Source organism: Dipteris shenzhenensis, chromosome 3 (genome assembly GCF_047967505.1).
Source record: "Dipteris shenzhenensis isolate YYH24624 ecotype China chromosome 3, Dip_SZ_1.0, whole genome shotgun sequence".
Lineage (NCBI taxonomy): Eukaryota > Viridiplantae > Streptophyta > Polypodiopsida > Gleicheniales > Dipteridaceae > Dipteris > Dipteris shenzhenensis.
This window is the reverse complement of record NC_141598.1, coordinates 46337998-46345786: the sequence shown is the minus strand read 5'-3', so window position 1 is coordinate 46345786 and position 7789 is coordinate 46337998. Positions and strand designations below refer to the sequence as shown.

Below are 7789 nucleotides of genomic sequence, written 5' to 3'. Positions count from 1 at the left end.
AGGTGGTTAAGTTAGTGGGGTTAGGTTCAGTTGCTTGGACCATGGTTAAGTTTGATTAGACTTGAGTTAATTCAGTTCAGTTAAAAGATTGCCATGTCCACATGGCATAGTGCCAACTAAGCACGCAGTCCCTTCACAAGCACACTTTGTAAGCAACATATGAATCCATATGCCACACCACCCTCTTCTTCTTAAGAACTTTGACAAGCTGTAACTTCCAATCTAGGAAGAATTTGCACGTGCTCCAAAAAGGAAAAGTGATCGCCTTTTCAAGCTCTATGCGCCTATCAAGTTAGAATCATTGTATGTAATTAGATACTACCATTGAAGCAAAACAAAGCTCATGGTAAGACCTTTGCAACAAATGGAAAAGCAACGCATGAATGTACAAAGCATGCTAGAAGCACAAGTGCATGAGATGACCATAGCATAGAACATGGCATCCACACATAAGGATTAAGGCACATGGAAGAACAAAGCATCATGCATCAAGCTACATCAAGCAAAGAAGAAGACAACATCGACAACATGTATTAAGAAGCAAAAGCCTTGCCACCTTTAGCCCACACATTTGTAAATCAAACCTGACCACCTAAGAGTAGCCATGTAAGCACTCAGGGGAGGTATTGACATGTAAAAGCCACACTTGACCACCTTATGTAGCAAGGTATGCACTAAGGGGACATGATGGAATGTAAACTCACATCTGACCACCTTGCGGTAGCCAATGGATCATGGCACCAAGGGGAGGTGTTGAGATATGGTGCCATAGTGCATAATTAGAGGCTAAGGTATGGTATATGAATGTATTAAAGTAGCCACCCTAAGATGTGGACTACATGATCTGAGGATGTGGATCAAGGACAGAGATATAGATTAGAGGATCCCATATGTGTTGACTATTCTAAAGGCTCTCTCTATATAAGAGGCCTATTATGTATTGTTGATTACACATTTGCAATAGATTGAGTATTGCCTACCGTATGTCTCTGTCATGAAGTTCTTCTATGGTATGATCCCCCTTGATCTTTTGCTAATTCCACGTTGGACTAGGAGAGCACGATCCACACTTTCATAGCATGCCACAAAGAATCACTATGCCTATTGTGCCAAGTAAATCTCCACTGCGAATGAAGCCTAAGATAAGAACACTAGTCAAAAGCTCGCATGCAGAAGTAAAAGCTTGCCATGATGTCTCTTCATCTTGAGAGAGGTCTGACGTGACATGAGACCGATCTGAAACCTGTGTAGTCATATTCAAGTCCCCCAAAAATATCACATGCTGGCCATGGAAATTTGATTGCATGCAATCCCAAAGTCTAGCTTGCTCTTGTGAAGCGTGAGGACCATAAAACGAAACCATAGTGAACTCTTGCACCTCAAACTAGAGGGAGGTCACCACAAAACATAGGGTTAAGGTCGGACCAAATCAAAAGCGCTGATCCACCTCGACCACTCAATGGACAATTCACAAATACAAAATACCTTGGAAGAGTAAAGTCAGAAATCTCGAAAGGCCTGACCTTGAGATCCTGTAAAGCATACACATGTGGACGCAACCTCCAAAGAAGCCTCAAGACATCTGCCATCTTCCAATGGGAGCAGACTCCCTATATATTCCAACTGTGAATAGAGAAATTTGGCTATGATTCTGCATGCACTCAACAATCAGGCGGGCCATGACATCCTCACCCTCTGTAAGTTCTGAAAGGGGTGCATAAAGGTTGGTGGAGGAAGATCTCTTCCTCATAGCCCCTTTAGCAGCTCGAAGAGACTTAGCCTTGAAATTTTGACTTGGTGGCGCAAATTCAGCATGTGAAGGTGCCACGTGCTGACTAGAACATGCCATGTGGTTGACTGCATGAGAAGCTTTGTTAACATGGCTACTATGCCTCGGGGTTACCAGGGTTAACCGGCCCACCGAAAGCGTTAATGGCATTGCTAATTGTAGGAGCTCATTGCTGTATGTCAGAGCCCGCATTATGATAACCATGCTGAGGCAAGAAAACCTGTTGAACAGAAGTGGGAATATGAATTGAAGGAGGCACTAAAGATGGAGGGTTTGGTTGCACCATTGACATGGACATTATGATTTGGAGCACGGGGAAGCACATTATATGAAGGTAGCGAGGCATTAATAGAAGAATGATGGAAATCTTCATCCTCAAATAGATCTGGCACATGGGAGGCTTCTGTGAAGGCTGGAGTTATCAAAATCAGGGGCACATGCAAGCTAAGTCTTCTGGAAGCTTGCTGGATCCTGTCGGAGTTACAGGCACATATAATCTGATTGCCTGAGTCTCCATCAACCCCTCCTATGGGACCTTGCCAGACCTTACCTGACTGTGCGAAATGACCACTTCGCTTGCATCGATAACAAGCGTCAGGGAATAAACCAAAGGACAACCGAACAAGAATATCTTAGCCGTTAGTCATTGGCAATGGGGAAATGGATTGAGACGGGACAATGATGCTATAAGTTGTGACACCTCATTGATAGAAAATGTGGGAGACCAAGGCAAGGAGTAAACCAAGTTACCTTTGAAACGACGAAGCACGAGAGGAGGCAATCACGCTCAACAATACACGCAACAGACACGTGGAAAAAACCCATTCTAACGAATATAAAGTTGCGAAGTGAGCGATGTCCTTGAAATGTAACGGTAAACCAATGAGCAAAAGGGAAAGCGCTCCATGAAAAGCATAAAGAATCGACATGAATGAAGGCAATTGTATTCACGGCACAGGGGAATTTGAGATTTGAACACACGAGATTGAGAGAACTGGGAGCTCTATTTTGCATTAAGATCCCACAGCAGTGCTTAAATTTGCTCAGCAGATTGAGCTTCATTAGAATTTTGGGCTTCATATGACTCCCAAGAATTTCACCAGCGCAGCATTCATGAAGCTCAAGCAATTCTCCAAGACTTCAACATATAATGTACATACATATAGTTAGTAGTTAAAATTTATCTACTATACTACTAATATGTATCCCAAATAATGTGAGTCTGCCTGCTCTAGAATCTGGAGGGCCTGGCATTAGTCTGGGAGTCTGTGCAATTGTCATCTTCAGCTTAAAATGGATTTGTACGGAGTGTCATCTTCATTTTGAAGCTTAAATTTTTTTCAAAGACTTCACTGAATTTTTTATGAAGCCTAGAGGTGTGCAGCAAATTTAAGCACTGTCCCACAGGTCTTTAGCAAGACAGTCATACGAGACGGGGCCAATAGAGTGGTTCCAGTCTCCATGCCGCGTCACATCAGCGTAAGAATCAGGGACCTGGGAGATATCCATCACGCCGTCACTGTTCGGATCATCATTGCAAGCTGTCTTGGCCGACAAACTTGTGTCCTAATCCTGGTTTGTGTTAGAAGTATCATCCACACATAGAGCTTTGCTGGTGAGCTCATCATGCTCCCTGGCAATCGCCGCTCACCTGCACCATCATCTTTAGGATGGAAGCTCGTTAGCCAGGTTGCTTCTACTCTTTTCCCTATGACTGAGCTTCATTTGCAATTCGTATCTTTTATCAGTCCATAATTCTTCACGCAATTTGTCCGTGACCGTAGAACTAATCGCCTTCTTTTTAGACATGGAATCACTGCACAGCTTCCAGGAATGATTGGTTTGGGATTCTTGATGTTTCGCAAGCTAGCTTTGGTCGCTAAATGAACACGCTCGTATGTGGATTGATATCTTCATGATGGCTAAAGGCAGTGTTGGAATCCACTATTTGTATTATTAACTTTTCGCTTCGGAGTCTATTTCTTGGTCGATCTTTCAGTTGAAGACGAGGATGTGAAACTAGCTATAGACCAATAGCAAGATGTATCATGTTGCAGACTACACCGTCAAAGTGAAGCTGATGGTGCGCAGTGCAATCTTGTTGCACATACCAAATTCACGGACACATTTCCATCGATGCTCCTCCAACAAGAGTTTCCATACCTCCATGACATTGGTGAACTAGCTTCTCCTCACAAGCACTACTCACACATTGTGCTCGCAAAATGCTCCTCCAAATAATTACAAACTATGGAGGCATTCTCTCAAAGATCTGTGCACCACTAGCAAATTACCAACTATGGAGGATTTCTAGCTCTCATACCAGAGTGTAAAGTGTAGAGAGAATCCACACATAACAAACAAGGGAGGAGAGATGCTCATGAACTATGCTCCTTCATTTTGGGATGCCAAGCCTTTATTACATCCCACACTCTAAATTACATTCTTCTTACACCCCATGAATAGGAAGGTCCTTAAGACTCTTTACACATGCTATAAATATTCCACTTCATCAACTCTATACCACTCTATAGCCATATACCCATGGTCTCTCTCTCTCTCTCTCTCTCCCTCCCTCCCTCCCCCCTGCTCTCTCTCTCTCTCTCTCTTTCTCTCTCTCTCTCTCTCTCTCTCACACACACACACACACACACACTCTCTCTCTCTCTCTCTCTCTCTCTCTCTCTCTCTCTCTCTCTCACACACACACACACACACACACACACACACACACACTCCCTCCCTCCCTCCCTCTCTCTCTCTCTCTCTCTCTCTCTCTCTCTCTCTCTCTCTCTCCCTCCCTCCCCCCCCCCCTCTCTCTATCTCTCTCTCTCTCTCTCTCTCACACACACACACACACACACACATAGGCACACACACACATGCACGCATGCATGCATGCATATGCACATGTATGCACTCACTCATTCACTCACTCTTGGTTTGTGCATTTATGCACACGAGCTTGTGCACGTGCATGTGTGCAGGGACACACACACACACAGATTATACATTTTTTTGATGTCCTCTTGAGGCCTTTAGCTATGGGACTAGTGACCAATAATAACTAATGTTGGTATTTTACATCTAATGAAAAGAAATATTTCACATAGATAGATAGATAGATAGATAGGTAGGTAGGTAGGTAGGTAGGTAGGTAGGTAGGTATATATATATATATATATATATAGAGAGAGAGAGAGAGAGAGAGAGAGAGAGAGAGAGAGAGAGAGAGAGAGAGAGAGAGCATCTGTGTGTGTGTGTGTCAACTTTCTTGCATAACGTTATAATGTTTGTGGCCTCATAAACATAACTTTGGTTGCTTATAAGCACTTAAGCTCCTATAAACTACAATTGGAAATTAGGTTTGGCTTGCACTCTACAACTTGATGGTAGAGCCCACTTGTCGATCTCGGTACAAATATAACAATTTTCGAAGAGATCAAGTCTTGAAGGTATGGACCTATGCCCTTAGAAAATACATTTTATTCTATGAGTTGAATATAATAAGTTATAACACTATAACACATTTATGAAAGCATCCTTATGAGCTCAAATTATTCAATAAGTTGTAGAAGAATTGTCTCCTTAGGGACATCTATTAAAATTGGGATGATACAAAGAAGATTAGCAAGGCCCCTTTGTAAGGATGACTTGCACAAATTAAGAAATGGTCCTAAATAGCTTCTAGGTGAACCCAATCATGTGTAGTTACCTAGAGACATGGAAATTCCTATATCAGCATAAGATCAAATTTTAATATGGATATTTTTACCTACTTTTAGGTACACTAGTATCTTTCTCTTTCTTGACTCCTATTGAGAATCCTAACTAGAGTATCATACTATACCTTATAATGTTAGTGGATATCTTTGTATTGGGCATGTGCTTAACCCCTTGTGGCTTGTATGCTGTAAATGGATAATGGGTGAAAAAGGGATCCTTGTGTCACTTGATGACACATGGATTTATGGCTTGACTAATCCCATAAGCAATGTGGAAGCCTTTTAAGCCTTGCATATATATATATATATATACACGAGCGGAGACCCCTCTCCCATATCCTACCAAATGTTTTTGGGATTGGGAGAGGACTTGCCATGGCTATAGGGTGAGGGTGTAGTACCCCTCATACTTTGTGCCATCCTTTGACACATGGTGTCTTCTATAAGCTCCTCATGGTATTAGAGTTGAATCAATCTAGCAGACTGTGTGTGTTGTGATAGCATGTGACTAATGATAATGGATGATAAATGCAACCCATAATTAAGTCATAAATACATGAGTATGCCATAGTTTATTTTGTAAGATGTGAAGAGCCACCTATCATGGGGTTTGCCTTTTAGATTCAGATACATATACTTTCAAGCAAGCAGTTGTCTTTTAGAGAATAGTCTTGATGACTCATAGCTTACATTTTTGCTATAAGAAATCAGAGAATGAATGATTGAAGCGTATGCTATTAGCAATGACTCATTATCTATTCTCCAAAATACCGTTGATATATTTTTAAATTGCATAGTTTATGAGAGATGAATAAGTTTTGATTCTTCTTGTATGATTGAGAGAGAATGTCTACTACGATGCTCATTTACATAATAGTATGTGACTATGAGGAGTCTAATGGACGAGAATACTCTTGCCAGATCTACTTTGACATGTATTCACTATTGTTTTCCAATTTTGTATTTTGAAATTCACTTAATGGAAGGTTGTTCTATGCTGACTTCACATTACTTATAATCCCATAACATTGGTGATCCTATGCATTTGAAGGCCCTAATCAAGTTTGGTGATTGAAGATACCACTAGATGGTGGGCAAGATGAATCAATGAGCCTAGATTGAGAAAGAAATAGCTGAAGAAAAATCAAGTTTTTGGCATAAATATTTTTGTGAGAGCTAGATGGCGTGTTCTTTGTCATTCTAGATTAGACTTTTTGTGATCGTGGTGGAATGACTAGTTTATGCTCCATAATTCAAATCACCCCAGTTCAATGTCTTTAGAAAGAAGCAAGTTTTGGATAGTTCTGGCATTGAAAATAGGTATCATTTTTCATATCATTTACTTGAAGCAATTTCAAGAATATTTTTTTTAAAGGACGTGCAAATGTAGGTGACCATATTTCAAAAGACCATGATGGAAAGGGTGTCAAATTCCATTACACACGACTTCAAGTGTGATTCCAAGAGGAGAAGATTCGGGATGAAGAAAGTCAAATGCAATCAATAGATGTTGAAATCTATTCCAACAAACCATCAATGGTGGAGGAAGGTTCCCTAAACATGACCTAGTATGTCATGTGAGTGGCTAGTTTGGGAGATAAGTTGTTGAGAAGAGATCCATACTTTATGGTACTTGTCCAAATTGTCACCATGGCCCAATGGAGGGACAATACTAGATTATAGTTTGATCCTCTTTGTGTAGGAGCAAAGCAAATGGAACAATAGATTGACCTATTGAGGATGTTGATAAAATCATACTTGAACCATTGGAATTTGAAGCTAAAGATCCAAAAAGCACATCTAGAATACAACAATTTGTAGAAGAGTAGCCCAAGATTAGTGAGCCCACCTCAACAAAGAAGGCCAGGAACACCATAGGTACAAATATTGCCAGTTCAACCACCTCTAGTGCCACTAGTAATGGTGCATCGACAAGGAGCAAGTTTGAATGTAAGTTTGCTAAGGTTTGAGCAAAGAACAAAGAAAAGGTGAACAACCATGTGGCATAGTTTTAAACACAATGGCAAGTGAGAAACTTTGATACATTGTTTGAAGATGCAGAGAAATTGCAACAGCTCATTGGAAGACTTTCTCAAAAAGTGATGAGTTGGCTTACTCCTTGTTATGAAAGCAATAAGGATCATGTATCATACACACAACAAGAGAGAGGGAAATGGAGGAAGCCTTATCATGAAAGTGACTTGGATCATGTAGCATATAATAAAAGAGAGGGAAATGAAGGAATCCGTCTTATTATCCTAAATGAGAATCTCTC

General features: G+C 40.9%; 1 non-coding gene across 1 annotated transcript; it reads left to right on the top strand.

The window, feature by feature from the left end:
- Nucleotides 1-5371: 5371 nt before the first annotated feature.
- On the top strand, nt 5372-5474 carry LOC147903891 (U6 spliceosomal RNA). Its single transcript, XR_015540822.1, has one exon. It is a non-coding gene; the product is annotated as a U6 spliceosomal RNA (small nuclear RNA).
- Nucleotides 5475-7789: the final 2315 nt, after the last annotated feature.